The 16,061-nt window shown below is 40.2% G+C and overlaps 1 protein-coding gene across 1 annotated transcript in view; it reads right to left on the reverse strand.

Moving 5' to 3' along the window:
* GNB4 (G protein subunit beta 4) overlaps positions 1 to 14,623 on the reverse strand; it is a 59,210-nt gene extending 44,587 nt beyond the window's left edge. Inside the window, exon 1 of the mRNA XM_050778317.1 lies at positions 14,374 to 14,623. The gene's annotated coding sequence lies outside the window, so the exon portion shown is untranslated. The remainder of the gene's footprint in view (positions 1 to 14,373) is intronic.
* Positions 14,624 to 16,061: the final 1,438 nt, after the last annotated feature.

The raw sequence follows: 16,061 nt of genomic DNA on the forward strand, positions 1-16,061 counted from the left end.
TAGCCAAGTTCACACAACCTAAAGGAGCCAGAGATGACTACTTACAGTGTGACCCCAGAAATTCTTTAAGCCTCAATTCCTTCATCTGCACAGTGGGGATCTCTACCCCACGGGATTATTTTGGGAATTAAATAATACACATTTTTTAATGTCTTTGGAAATTTAAGTCAATTTGGCCCAGCAAGGGAAATACATGAAGAAGCTATAACCATGAACACTACTCAGGCTACTATCTACAGTGATTAATCGACGGATCTAATACTATAGTGCTCTAAACAAAAATGGAAAAAGAAATAACCAGAAGGAAGTCCTTTCCTGGCCTTCGCACCTCAGTTATATTGCAATTTAACTACTTCTTCCTCTACTGAACTCCTTAAGAAGCAATGGGGCAACTGTTGGTAAAGGCTGTGTTTTATTTTCTGGGAAAGGACTAAAACAATCCATGAGCGCTGTTTCATTTGCACCAGGACTCTCGTACTGAGGGGTAGAGGAGAGTGGTTTCAAAGGGGGAGAGAGAATAGGAAGAAAACAACTAATCATTTGAAGGGCTTTCTCAAACTACATCCACATCCTGGAAGATTTAAATACTTGCCCCACCGCATCAGCAGCACCTGCCACTGTGGCCCATACCCACCCTAAGGCCTTGACTCTTCAAGTGTGTAAGGGCGGAACCAGGGTTGATAATCACTAATTGAACCAAACAGTTTCAATCTATGGTTCTCACAGTGTGGGGACCAGCAGCATCAGCATCACGTAGAAACTTGTTAGAAATGCAAATTCATAAATCCCTTCCCAGGACTACAGACTCAGAAACCCTGAGGGTAGAGCCCAGCAATCTGTGTTTTAGTAAGTCTTCATGGTGAGCCTGAAGCTCTCTAGAGTTTGAGATCCACTGGTCTAAGCTCTTATTTACACAAGCAGTTTAAGATCGTGTGATTGGAGGAAAGTTCAAGAACGTGTGTTCATGCATTAATCACTTCCCCAAAATCACTAAACTGGCACTTATAATCTTCCTAATCAGATAAAACATCTAAATACTTAAACATAAAGACATCTGTGAAAGGAAAATAAATCTTGGAACCCCAGACTCACTAAGCCTAAAGGAAAAGTCAAGCTGGGTCATGCAAACCTGCCTCCCATTTTGGTTCCTAAATAAGATGGCTGCAAAGATGAAAAGCTACATACCTCCCTCACACTTTGCCCCACAAAGAAATCCTTATGGGCCCCAAGATCTCTACCCTAAAGCAGTTCCGCTGAAGCTCACCATGGCAATGTCAATTGATAGCTTATCTTCACAGGTGTGGGACACAGGACAGGACTCAAAATCATCCCTTCGCTCACCTCAGACAAATGTATATCTGATTGCTTCCTCTGCCCTATTTGTCTATGTTGTCTTATGTAAAAATACAGATTTCCTGATCTAAACAAAGGGATGAATGATATTTTCCCCTACCCACTTCCCACATGAAAACTGCATATTTCCCAACACGCTGCCCTTTCTCCTTTAAATATTGAAGCCTTCAAAATCATCTTCAAAGATAGGCATAGACCTGTCTCCCAGGCACACATCCTTAACTTTGGCAAATAAACCTCACAAAATGATTGAGGCTTGTCTCAGTTTTTTTCTTTGATGTATACATTAAAAGGAATATAGATTTTTAAAAAACTATTCTCGTTCTTAGTTCATTTTAAAACAAAGCAAAATAATTTCCCATATCTGAATTGTGATAAGATTTTGAATTTTTTTTCTGAAGAATGGCTTCAGAAAAGGCAAGGAAGTTCCTATATAAATTGCAATTTTTGCAACGCTCCCAACTTAAAACACTTGTACACAGAAATCATTAACAATTAATTCCTTGACCTATTTCAGGTATTATCTTCTCTTTCCTTGATGGAAACAATGCATCAAACAGAACTGTGATTTTTTCAGGGAGCAGCTATACCTCCTTTGGTCTTCCTTTAAAGAACCATAAGAATAAAATAAATACCAAGGTCGGGAAGGACAGGCTTAGTTAGGAACCAAGCTGTCTTCTTTTATCTTGAAATATTCATGCCACCTAAAAAAAGAGACACTTGAGCCATTTTTTAAAAAATTAAGGCTTAAAAGAATTAATCTTTGTTAAAGTAGCAAAGTACATGAGAAAATACTCACCAAGAAAAGTGTTTCATGTATTTTGGGAATTAAAAAGGGACTTAGATTCTGAAATGCCAGCTGACTTTTACATGTTTCATTATTTTTGAAAGAACTTGTGATTACGTTTTCTGAACAAGCACGATGTGATCAGTTGGTACAGGCGCAAACTGACCAAGAAGAAAAACAAGTTCTTTCTCCATGTATCATAAATGGGTCCATTTGGGGTTAATAATTAGGGCTTATGACATTGAACAGGATATGTCATCAATGCCGAATCTTAACAGGGATGGTAAATTCCATTACCCAGTAAAATTTCATGCATAAAAATAAAAAATGAATAGGAATTTATGGAATTAAAACCTAATGCAGAGTACATGTCTTAAGTATAGTGTTGATATGTTTCTATTCTTTCAGTGTATTTTATAAAAATTCCTATATCTAGATCTGTAGATATCTAGAGCTATAGATCTAGATATGTATCTATAGAGAGGGAGGGAGAGAGACAATAGCAGCTTTAAATGAATACGTTTAAACTCTTCCAGTCAACACTGTGGGAAAGTTTTCAAAAGGATTTTCTTCTGCATTATTCCTATTATTTTCACCTATACTCCTAAAAGTACGTAAGAAATGAGTATTATTCTGACCAACTGTCAATCTAAATCATCATGTGATTCATTCTTCCACTCAACAAACATGTATTAAACACCTACCCTGTGCTAGGCATAGAAACCCACCCCATCAGAAACATTCATCCATTGGAAAAACAGGTAAGTAACAATACAGCCATGCATCACTTAACGATGGGAATATGCTCTGAGAAACACATCCTTAGGCAATGTCATCACTGTGCAAAATTCAAAGGGTGTCCTTACACAAACTTAGATGGTATTGCCTACTATACACCTAGGCTCTATAGCATATAGCCTATTGCTCCTGGGTTACTAACCTGTACTGCATACTCAATACTGCAGGCAATTTTAACACCACGGTAAATATTTGTGTATCTAAACATATCTAAACATAGAAAGAATAGTAAAAACGTGGTATAGCCAGGCATGGTGGCTCATGCCTGTAATTCCAACACTTTGGGAGGCCAAGGCAGATGGACCACCTGAGGTCAGGAGTTTGAGACCAGCCTGGCCAACATGGTGAAACCGTGTCTCTACTAAAAATACAAAAGCAAACAAACAAACAAACAAACAAACAAAAATCAGCCAGGCTTGGTGGCCAGCACCTGTAATCCCAGCTACTTGGGAGGCTGAGGCAGGAGAATAGTTTGAACCCAGGAGGCGGAGGTTGCAGTGAGCCGAAATCTCGCTATTGCACTCCAGCCTGAGTGATAGAGACTCCGTCTCAGAAAAAAAAAAAAAAAAAAAAGATATTATTATCTTATGGGACCATCACCCTATATACAGTCCACTCAATGACTGAAACATCCTTTTTTTTTCTTGAGATGGAGTTTCACTGTTGTTGCCCAGGCTGGAGTGCAGTGGTGTGATCTCAGCTCACTGCAAACTCAGCCTCCTGGGTTCAAGCGATTCTCCTGCCTCAGCCTCCCGAGTAGCTGAGATTACAGGTGCCCACCACCAAGCCTGGCTAATTTTTGTATTTTAGTAAAGATGGGGTTTCACCATGTTGTTCAGGCTGGTTTCGAACTCCTGACCTGGTTTCGATCCACCTGCCTCGGCCTCCCAAAGCGCTGGGATTACAGGCGTGAGCCACTGCGCCCAGCTGACTGAAACATCATTATGGGGCTCATCACTATAATCATATTAGAGCATAAGTGCTATGACAGAACTTGTATTTAAAGTGTCACATCATTGAAACCAAATGTTTATGAGAATGTGGCTGAACTCAACATACTAAGGATTTCTCTTAAATTTTACACAATATGTTTTGAAACTATTGTCCATGAATTCACTGAACCCATTTTTAGTATGCTTATATTTTCTCCTGTACTACTTCTTAAAGTAACAAGTTCTATAAATTTATCATCAGCTCTGTAAAATAGCAGGGCATTTCCTTTTACTTAGTCCTAAAACTACCTTCTCTAAGAGGAGCCTCTTGGTTTTAGTACTCTAAGATTTTGTGAACTAAATATTAAAAACATAAATTATGATTATGTAAATTTTAAATCATACACTTAGCCTGGCTTTTCTTACATGACCACTCAAGCATTATCATCTCTTGGATTTTTTTTAACGACCACGTGTGGTTATCTCTGTGTTACAAAGTCACACAGTCCTATGTCACTTTTTTTTTTTTAAGAGATGCGTCTTTTTCTGTGGTCCAGGTTAAAGCACAGTGGCACTGCCATCCTTGCTCACCACTGCAGCCTTGAACTCAGTGGCTCAAACGATCTCCGACCTCAGCCTACCAAGTTGCTGGAACTACAGGTATGCACCACCGTGCCGAGCTAATTTAAAAAAATTTTTTTTAGAGATAGGGTCCTTATTAGGTTGCCTAGGCTTGTCTTGACATCCTGAGCTCAGGTTGTCTTCCCACCTCAGCCTCCTGAGTAGCTGGGATGAAAGGTGTGATCCACCATACCTGGCAGTCTTGTATCACTTTAAAGTCACATAACTCGCTTTTGTTTTACCAGAAACAACCCTTTAAATTTACCAGACTTGGTTATATATTACTCTTGGTTACATACAAAAATTTTAAAAATCAATCCCACCATTAAAGGGTTAGAATATGACAACTGGGGATATCAGAATTTCATCCAACAAATGTTTATGAGTGCCTCACAAGCATTACCATCTAGCTTATTTGCTAACTCAGCTACATAGGACAAAATGTAACTTGTGCAATTAACATAGTCATGGAAAGGTAGCTACAATTCCATATGCTCACAGCTTTAATAAAAGTAAAATATATGGCTGGGCACGGTGGCTCACGCCTGTAATCCCAGCACTTTGGGAGGCTGAGGCAGTTGGATCACCTGAGGTCAGGAGTTCAAGACCAGCCTGGCCAACATGGTGAAACCCCATCTCTACTAAAAATACAAAAATTAGCAAGGACTGGTGTGTACACCTGTGACGCCAGCTACTGGGGAGGCTTGAGAATCGTTTGAGCCTGGGAGAAAGAGGTTGCAGTGAGCCAAGATCTCACCATTGCACTCCAGCCTGGGTGACTGAGTGAGACTCTGTCTCAGAAAAAAAAAAAGGTAAAATATCTCAAAGTTACCAATAATAAGTAGAAATAGAATACAGCATCCAGCGTCTTTCACTGTAGATTTCATTTATCTTAACAAAGCCATAAAGCCTACCTATAAGATACAATTTAGAAGTTTTAGTTAACGAGCAAGTGTACTTACAGTGATATTGTTCTGAGATGAGCTGGTATCCATCTCTGCTACCTCAGGATCACACTTTATTTACCAAAATATTATACAATTACTGTCTCAGGTTAGATTAGCAGTTAATTAATAACTCAAGTTATTTGGGATTCCATCCCATCCCCAATTCTCTACCCCTACTACTAATGTTCTCAGAATCTATCATTCAAAGGGTCTTATCTCTACCATGCAGTTTGAACAGAATATTCATTTTTAGTTACATTTAGTCACATTTAGTTTTGTTCTACTGCTGATTTTCCTACTGATGTTTTTATCCTACAAATTCTCTATCAGATATACCAAGACTGCTCTTCAATGCCTTAAGGGAACACAAAATCCCCCCAATTCTTCAGTATCCTCTCATAATCTGTCTCATCATCATTTCTAAAACCTTTGTGGAGATTTTTTTGCATTAAAAAAATGAGTCAACATATAAACATGAATGAAATTTACATACTAACATATCTCTACCTTCTTTATGTCTTACTGCAAAGAGTCTCTGTGGTTTTTTTCATTTTTTCTCCCCCCAAAAAAGTTTCCCTGATGATACACTCAGTAATTAGTGAACCAAATGAAATCTCTTGTTCAAAAATTTTAACTTCCATAGTAAAGGTTAACACAAACCATGAAAACTAATATCTAAGTTTAAAATTTTTAAATACTAAGTTTTCTTGTATTTTAGATCACATGGCAAGGAGATCACATTTTTCAGGGTGGTTTTTTTTTGTTTGTTTGTTTGTTTGTTTGTTTATCTCTCAACAGCTTCCCTAGAGCCCCATTTAATAAGTAATGCAGATAACTAAGATCCCTTGTTGACAAATTTCAATTTCCTCAAGTAATTAACTGCCTACCATGTCCCATTTAAATACACAATTTCGCCAGCACGGTGGCATGCAACTATAGTCCCAGTTACTTAAGAGGCTGAGATGGAAGGATGGCTTGAGCCTAGGAAGTCAAGGCTGTAGTGAGCCATGATTGTACCACTGCACTCCAGCCTGGGTGACAGAGAAAGACTCTGTCTCAAAAAGTACATACATACATATATACATACACACATATTTTAATTTGCAGAATTCTAGAATGTCTTAAATTATTTCCTGATGAAAACGAGCCACCGTAAGCCTTTTTAACTATCCTAAACACAATGTATATAATTTATGTCACATGCCAATTAGACATAAAACCTCATTCAGCTTAAGCTGCCTTACTGGGTTTTTATCACATTACCAAGTAGTTAATGACCAATTTTCATATTTTAAACAATTTCTGGGTAAAGGTGTTTGTTGAAAAACTGAATATAAAAATAAGGAGAAAAAACCTGAGTCAAGCCATTGCTAAGTGCTGCCAGAAAAAAAAAAATTAAAACTTCTATATAAGAGCCTAGGGATTATTAGCTCTTTGGGCATAGGGGCCATTGTCCTCATCTTGTCCCTCCCAAAGTAGTATTCTCCCTTTTTTCAGTTATAGAGAAATTGACAGAATCTGTTCCATAAAGAAAGCAGATTTCCTCAATTTCTCCATAGCTGAAAATTCATGACAAGCTAAAAGAGAGTAGAAACAGTAAGGCTTCTAAAAAGAGTATTTTATGTATTTTTTTTCTTTCTTTCTTTTTTTTTTTTAAAGGCAATTAAAAGTCTCCTCTGTCACCCAGGCTGGAGTGCAATGGCATGATCATAGCTCATTGTAACCTCTGCCTCCCAGGCTCAATCAATCTTCCTACTCCAGCCTTCCAAGTAGCTGGGTCTACAGGCTTACACCATCACGCCTGGCTAATTTTTGTATTTTTTTTGTAGAGATGGCATTTCACCAGGTTGCCCAGGCTGGTCTTGAACTCCTGGGCCCAAGTAATCTGTCCACCTCAGCCTCCCAAAGTACTGGGATTACAGGCGTGAGCCACTGCAACCGGCCAACACTTTTGATAGCTAAGAATTAATGTTTAAGGATATTCATTAGCAAATTGTTTATATGACAAAAAATTTAAAATGTAAATAGGAGAGTAGATATGATGCATTCATACAATGAAATATTATGCAGCTATTAAGAAGACACTGTTAGTGCTCTAAGTACCGACTTGCAAAGATACTAAGAATAATGATATCTTCTGAACAAATTCTTTTTTGGAGGTTTCCTACTGCAAGTAAGATAAGCATCTCAGTGGAAGTTTGTCCTTACCCAGTAAGGTATACTAAATTTCCTTTGTAATAACTATACAGTATATGAACAAACCCTGCTAAAGCCAAAAGTGGGGGAACAATGAAGCTGTTACTGCCATAAGTATTAAATATGTACACTAAGAGAAACTTTATATTATTTTAGCAAGTCAGTAGCACCTGAGCGTGGAAACATTTCATGTGATTCCTATTTCAAAAAAGATAACACATCTTTCAGCAATTCTGGAAGAAAGGGCTCTCTATAAACATACTGGAAAATGGAACTGAGGAATACACACTGTGAACTTACCAAGCATTTTTCTGTCCATAACTATTGCTCTAAAGGAAATTCTCCAGTCCCTGTACCATCCACAGGACATTAGCACAAAGGTGGTAGTGAAGCATGATGACTGAGTGCACTGTCTCTGGTCCTCTACTGCTGGAGTCTGAACACTGGCTTCACCACTTGCGTACATTAACCGACACATGGTAAAGTCAATAAACGTTCACTGAAATGATTACTACGGTTGAGAGAAAGAGGTCTTTGAACCAAAGATGGAAAAATATTAAAATACTTTAAGGGACAGAAGTATATTTAAGCAGGAATTATTTTAAGTAATCCAAACATTTTGGGTGTGTGCAATAGGTTATTTTTTCATCCTAAGCCAGATATCTCTTCAAATCTAACTGTGCCTCATTTTCTTTTCATTCTTTCTAATCTTATTATAATTATTCAGGAGGCTTAACTAAAATTAAAATTTTCAAATCTATTTTTTTAAGTTAATTATCCAGTTTGTGATCTAAGTTCTTGCCTTTTAGTTTCTTCTCGACCTATTCTACTCGCTTGCCGCTTATTATTATCACTCCACCAGAGGGCATACAAAAGAAAGGTGACGACGTGAAACACTCAAAGTTGGTAACTTTTTAGCTTTCAGAGAAGCTTTAGCAGCATCACCAAACACCTTACATAGCACTAATACTGTCAGATTCTTGGGAAACTGTCTTCTATATTTGAAACAGCATTAGCTAAGATACAGCAAATACTAATTCATGCATTCATTCCTTCATTCAACAAATATCTGAGTCCTGACCATGTGCCAAACCTATTCCAGGCTCTAGAGAGTCAGTAGTAAACAAAACAAAACTTCCCATTGCCATAGTGCTTTGTTCTGTATTTGTCTAGGAGATAAACAAGAAAGCACATCATAATTTTAAGTACAGATAAGTCGTATGCAAGAAAAAAACTGCAAGAACTTCAAGAAGTTAGAGGGTGAGGAGGAAGGCTATTTTTGTATAAATTAAGTAAGGACTGAATGAAATGAGAGGATGAGCCATGTCTTAATTGCGAGAAAGCATTCCAGGCAGAACAGCAAGCAAAGGCCCAGGCAGAAACTAACCCGACATGCTGGACCAACAGCAGTGACGATGGCGAGGCTGGAACAGAGTGAGCACAGCAGAGAGCAGCAGAGGAGACTAGAAGGGTGCCCCAGAGTCCAGTCATAGCCTCTTGATCATGGTAAAAAAAAAAAAAAAAAAAAAAAACTCCTGATTTTTTTTTCAGATGGAGTCTCACTCTATTACCCAGGCACAAACATGGCTCACTGCAACTTTGACCTCCTGGACTCAAGCAATCCTCCCACCTCAGACTCCCATGTTGCTGAGACCACAGAAATGCACCACCATGCCTGGCTAAAACATTTTTATTTTATCTAACAATAATGGGTTCTGATGACTGAGATATAACCTGCTTTGATTTACCTCTTTTAAAGTTCATGCTGGCTGGTGGGAGACAGAGAGTGGAAGCTGACAAACCAGTTGGGGGGCTCCTGCAGTCATCCAGGCCAGGAAAGAATACAGTTTGACACAAGAGTGGTGGTGGCAGTGTAGGTGATAGGAATGGTCAAATCAAATTTTTAAAAAAGATGGTCCAATCTGCAGTGATTTTGAAGGTAGAGCCCATAATACTTGCTATTGAAGGAATAGATTTAGGATGAGTGAAACAGGGGAATGAGGATAACTCTTAGAATTTTTAGCCTGAGCAACCTGGTGGATGGTGGTACTATTTACTGAGATGGATAAGAATGAGAAACTGTAGCCAATGAGGCAGGATGAAAATCAGAGAGAGCGAGTGTCCCAGAAGCCAAGGGAAAAGACATTTTGATAAGAAAGGAGTTATCTGTTGCCTGTATCAAATGTGGCTGAAGATCCAGTTTGGCAAGACTGACATCCCTGGTGACCTGGAGAAGAACTGTTTCATGAAGTAGGAGGAATAATGTCTCTCTGGAGTGGGTTCAGAAGAAGATGGCAGATAAGGAGGAGAGGCAGCCTATATGGAGTCTTTCAAAGATTTTCTTTTTGAAGCAAAGCTGCATTGTTACTGTTCGAAGTTTTATTTTTAACTTTTCAATTCTAAAAATCTTAAACTTGAAAACAGTAATACTGTGAACACCCTTGTACCCTTCGCCTAGATTGCTAACTTGTACCATATTTGCTTTATCAGTCTCTCTATATATGGAATCATTATTGTCTATCCATTTGAGAGTAAGCTAAAAACATTTTGACCTTTTACTCCTAAACAATTCATTGTGTTATCTTCTAAGAACAAGCGCATTATCTTACATAATCACAAAACAATTATCAAATTCAGAAAATTTAACACTGATACAACACTATTACTCCATATTTAAATCTTGCCAATATCCTAACAATGTTCTTAGAGAAATGATTTTTTTTTTCCAAGCCAAGATCCAATCCAGGATTATGCATGGTATTTAATTACCATGTCTCTTGAACTTCCTTTAATCTGAAATAGTTCCTTACCTTTTGTCGTTCATGACACTGACATATTTGAAGATTACAAGGCAGTTACTTTCTAGAATAATCCTCAATAAAGGTCCCCCAACGTTTCCTTGTGATTAAATTCTGGTTATTTTAGAAAAACCACAGAAAAGTAATGATGTTCTCGGTTCAGACACAGCAAGAAGAACATGATTATGCTACTACTGGCGATGCTAACTTTGATCCCTTGGTTAAGGTAGTGTCTGCCACACTTCTCCACTGTGAAGCTACTATTTTCCCCTTGGTGTTAATCTGGAGAGATCATTTGAGACTGTGTGGCACTTGCCTGAAGTAACATTGCCTGAATCCAAATTAATTACCTAGAATGTCACTGCTTCTGGGCCCTTTAATTAGACAGAACTAGCAAATAGATGCAAGTAGGCATATGTGAATATATATTTTAATCATGAGTTCATGTTGATACCATTAATTCCAATCCAAAATCAAGAGTTCTTCATTGCCTTCTTCTGTTTCAATTTTTTTTTTTTTTTTTTTTTTTTTTTTTTTTCCGAGATGGGAGTCTCGCTCTCTCGCCCAGGCTGGAGTACAGTGGCGCAATCTCGGCTCACTGCAAGCTCCACCTCCTGGGTTCACACCATTCTCCTGCCTCAGCCTCCTGAGTAGCTGGGACTACAGGCGCCTGCCACCACGCTCAGCTAATTTTTTGTATTTTTAGTAGAGACAGGGTTTCGCCGTGTAAGCCAAGATGGTCTCGATCTCCTGACCTTGTGATCCGCCTGCCTTGGCCTCCCAAAGTGCTGGGATTACAGGTGTGAGCCACCACGCCAGGCCTGTTTCATATTTTTAGTTATCTTCTTCCTCACTGAAAATCCCAGTTCCCAAAATATCAATGAATTGACCCATTTGCTCAATCCTGTAACACACACAAAATAGTTTCAGAATTGCTACACCTCTACCATACAAATAATAGCCTACTACACAGAGTACACAGAGTTCAAGATTATTTTTTCAGTTCTTTAATCTTTAATCCTGTGCTCAAAACTTACTTGGGTTTTTTTTTTTTTTTTTCTTTCTTTCTTCTGGGAGTTTATGTTATTCACAGAAATACACGGTTTGTTGTTGCTGTTTGTATTCAGTTTTGGAGTCCCACTCTCCACATCTTGTTAATTTTATTTTTGAACATAAAAAAGACTAACAGTTTCCAAAACTCAAAACTATGCAAAAAGGTATATTCAGAGCAATGCCATTCCTTCTGTTGTTCCCGTTTACTCAGTTCCTACCCAGTGCCTGTAGTTAACTAATTAGTTTCTGGTTATTGCTCCTGTATTTATTTTTGTGCTGTTAAAAAACTAAGCTTCCTCAAGGTGAGGTAGAGAAATGAGGCAGGGCCGGACACAGTGGCTCACGCCTGTAATCCTAACACTTTGGGAGGCTGAGGTGGGTGGATTGCTTGAGCCCAAGAGTTCAAGACCAGCCTGGGCAACACAGTGAGATCCTGCTTCTATTTATAAAAATAAATAAATAAAAAGAAATGAGGCAGTCACTGAAGCAGAACACTGATCAAGAAACAATTTTATTTTAAAATGGGAGACAGACTGTAAAATAGTGCAAATGACTCTGTAGTAACTGACAAATTGAAGACACAGGAGAGAGTATGATAAATTGCAGAGGGAAATATCTATCAAAATATCACCTGGTTTAATTTGAGGTATATAAAGGATTCTCATATCCCAAAACAGATTGCCATCCTGTTCGTAACCTTCCAAATTAGTTACAACTCTCTTTCTAGAGAACCCACATTAAAATGGCATTATTATTTTATCAAAATAATTAAACCATCACTACCTGTTAATATCAATAGGATACACTGTGCCCTGGCAAAAGGGAGGTTTTGAACTTGGAACAAGACATTTAACTAGGAGTAGCATGGTGAAAAGAGAATGGCTGATGTGAGAAGTTGTATAAAAACATGGACGGACAATAATGATCATGCTGGAAAAACAAACATGTCTCTGGGATGTCTTGGATATTTTATACACATGCTAATGAGTAATTGAGGGTCACTCCTAATGCCCTGGTACTAAGTTAATATGGCACAGGGGAAAGAACACGGACTGTGGAAGCAGAGGGGTCTTGCTTCGAATACCAGTTGAGTTACTTAACGCCTACATGACCACTGCCAAGTTACTTAAAACCTCAGTTTCCTTACCTGTGGAAGTAGATAAGGGTGTTATTGTGAGATATAAGAAGAATAACTTACAGCACTGCCCCAGCCCAGAAGAAATATTTTAATAAATAAGTCCATAACAGATGCAGATTAAAATAGTCAGCAAGGTAAAGAAACTGATGACACAGCCAGCTGACTTCAATAACACGCCTAAGAGAAATCACACCATCTCAGGCAGCATTTGGTAAGGGCAGAAAAATGTCCAACACTTAGTTCCAATTCTTAATTTTCAAATTGCCCCAGAGTCTATTTTTAAAGTGTAAAAGTATGTGCTGACATACTTACATGCCAATTGTTTAAAAGAAACAATTCTACAGGTTAACAAAGGCCAATGACTCGGAATAACTTCCTAAATAATGTCTACAGGCCCACAAAGAGATGAACCAACCTAAATGTATCAAAAGCTGTATTAATCAGTTTCATAAAAGTATATACAGAAGGTTGACAAAGTTCAATAAGACATTTTAAAAGTTTCTATTTCAGTTTCAAATTCATCTACAAACCAAAAAGCAACATGGAAAATCTTAAAATGTTTTAAAACCACATACTGAAATATACAGCAAATTTTCAGAGCCCAGGATCAGTAGTAAACCAAAAGCACCACACTGAAGAGTATTAAAATGAACAATGGCAGAGACTCAAAGCACACAATTTTAAATGCACCTAATCCGTCGTTTTCCTCTCCGACTAGAAATGACTTCCCTCCCATCTTAAATAAGCAGCGTGTGTTCTATCTCTGTCCTAGAAGATGTACTTAATGGTCATAAACTCAGTTTGCAACACTGAGATGGACTGATAATAAAAGTTCTAATCAACAATTAAATTTTGAACGTGTTAAGAAAACTTCCCGATAAAGTGCTAATCCACACGCCAAGCTACTTTGTCAGTGGCTGAGATGGAGAAAGATGCATCCTCATCCTCTATGGAAAGAGAAAGGGAAGGAGAGGGAGAAAAGGGAAGACAAGGAGATGCAAAATAACAAAGTATTGCTTATATAAACAAATGAAAGCCTGGTTTTAAACTTTTGAAAATTCAATTTTCCCTTAGCGAATAGGAATACATATCAAAGTATATGGCAATCATCTGTGTTCTGAAGTAGCAAAAGGTGGAGAGAAAAGGAAAACACTTTTTCTTGTACTGAACTCACAAGTATTCAAAATTCATTAATCCCCTCCCATCCCCAAACTCTGGACATTATATCATTCCCAAAATAAATCAGATACAAAACCACTGGACTAATTTTGGACTCAGCGTAGAACTTTTATGAGTTTTCCCAGCGCTCTCCACCCAATAGCCCTCCTGGGCAGTCCCGAATACCCGCTATTTTGGGGGCACGCACGGGCTCGTACTCTGAGTTCCTGGGAGGAGGCCTCGGGGAGTGACGAGAAACCCAGGGGGTCTGGAGGACCTGGACCGCCGACCGTTCCTCGCTGGCCCGGGCGAGCCATCTGGACCACCCGGGAAGTGCCTGCGCCGGCGGTCGTGAGGCCGGTTCCCGCGCAGCAGCGGAGCGCGACCCAGGCGCGCCCTCCCCGTCCCTCCCGGGCACCGTCCGCCGCCCGAGCCCTCAGTCCCGGAGCCAGGAGGGACCCATCCCGCCCCGCACCGTCACCCGGGCCCCGTTTTGCAGGACTGGCTCGCGGCGCCCCACGTCTCTGCGAGAAGCCCGGGAGCGCTTCGCCGGGCACACCAAAGAGCCGCCGCTCGCGAGCTCGCCGCCTACCTGGAGGGAGCTCGGGCCCGCGTCGACCGCGCGCTGCCGGGGTCCGCTGAGCGCACAGCAGCTCCTGGAGCTCGGAGCCCGCGGGGAGAGCGCAGCCCAGCGCACCGCCGAAACCAGAACCGCCGGCCACACCCAGTCCCGCACCGCCCAGCAGCCAACTCCGCGGCGCGCCGGAGCCAGGGCGGGGACGTGGCTGGAGGCGCGAGGCACGAGGCACGAGGCGCGCGGGCCCGGCGGGGACGTGCCGGGGGCGCGCAGACCCTCGGAGCGCGCGCAGCCCGGGCGGGGGGCGAAGGGAGCGGGAGCCGCGCGCAGCTTCTGCTTCCTATTTTCTCTCTCGTTTCCTGCCCGAAGGAGAAGAAAAACATTCCTTCCCGGGCAGTTTCGTTTTCTTGTTGGTGCGGCGCTGGGGCACGCTGCTAAGTAGCGCCCGTCTAAGTGGCGTGGCCAGTTTCCTTTCCGGCTCTGACAGGCGCCAGTTTGCTGGTGAGCAGGATCGAAGGGCAGAGCTAGAAGACCCCAAAGGTCCCGTTTAGGTTTCCCATTCTGGAATTCTAAATGTCAGAAAGTAAACTGAAGCCCAGAGTCGCACAACCTTGCGTTACATTCCCCGCTCTACCATCACTAGTTGTAGGACCGTGTACCGTCTCGGGCTTAAGTTTCGTCATCGCCAAAATAAGGATAGTGATACCTGCCTGATAAAGGTGCTAAGCATATTAAATGAAGTAATGTTTGCACGAAGCCTGCCTCCAAATACTTGGAAGTTATTGTTCCTATTGTCGTTGATAAAACTGGAAGGCCTTCCAGATATCCCTGCCAAGTCGCTCTTCTCTGCATGAGTTAAACACCACATGCATCTCAATCGAGTTTTTTTTTTTTTCTTTCTCACATTTATCTGGGTGTTTTATGTTTAAAATGTCATAAAATAAATGCATCTATCCAATTTGCTTCCTCTAAAGTCAGTACCGCCTGGGAGCATTTTTCCTCTCCCCACCCCCATTTTTCTTCGGAGTTAATTCCAGTTTGACAGACTGTTGCTATAGCATTCCTTCTCTGACGTCAAACAATTTAAAGAAACAGCCCTGGGTAGCGAAAACTGCAGAGGAGTTCTTTGTGGAGTTTCTGTGCCGGAGAAAGGTTCGAACAGTATCATCAGATAACTTTAACACCCCCGCAGCCTTCCAATCCTCCTTTTCTAGCTGCTTCTCACTATCACCTGGAATAAATCTATTAGTCCCTTGAAAGAGGTGATGCCATGATAAGCACACCCTGTTTGTGACTGTGGAGAAAATGTGACCGGTTTGTATAAAAGCCAGGCCGTGACAAAAATAGAAACAGCTGTTTCTATTTTCTTTATCCAGAGATAAAGAAACTGTGGATCATTTTCCCCCCAAAATTTTCATTTTTACTAATATTAGGAGCACTTTTCCATTAAGAAGAAAGAGGAAAAATGCCAAATATTCTGCATATCAAAGTGTCAGAAGAGCTAGTTGGGACATGAGTGTTTTGCATCTGTAACTATTTATGTTTTAATGATTAAATCCTGAGCTTTATCATTGTCGTTTCTAGGAGGAAGCAAAGGGAAATTGTTAAAAGAGTGCCTATTATGGACCATGCTCTCTGCTTTCTTATACTGTACTTAATCCTCATAATTACCTTGAAGTGTGAATTTTATTCCCATTTTACAG

Source organism: Macaca thibetana, chromosome 2 (genome assembly GCF_024542745.1).
Source record: "Macaca thibetana thibetana isolate TM-01 chromosome 2, ASM2454274v1, whole genome shotgun sequence".
NCBI lineage: Eukaryota > Metazoa > Chordata > Mammalia > Primates > Cercopithecidae > Macaca > Macaca thibetana.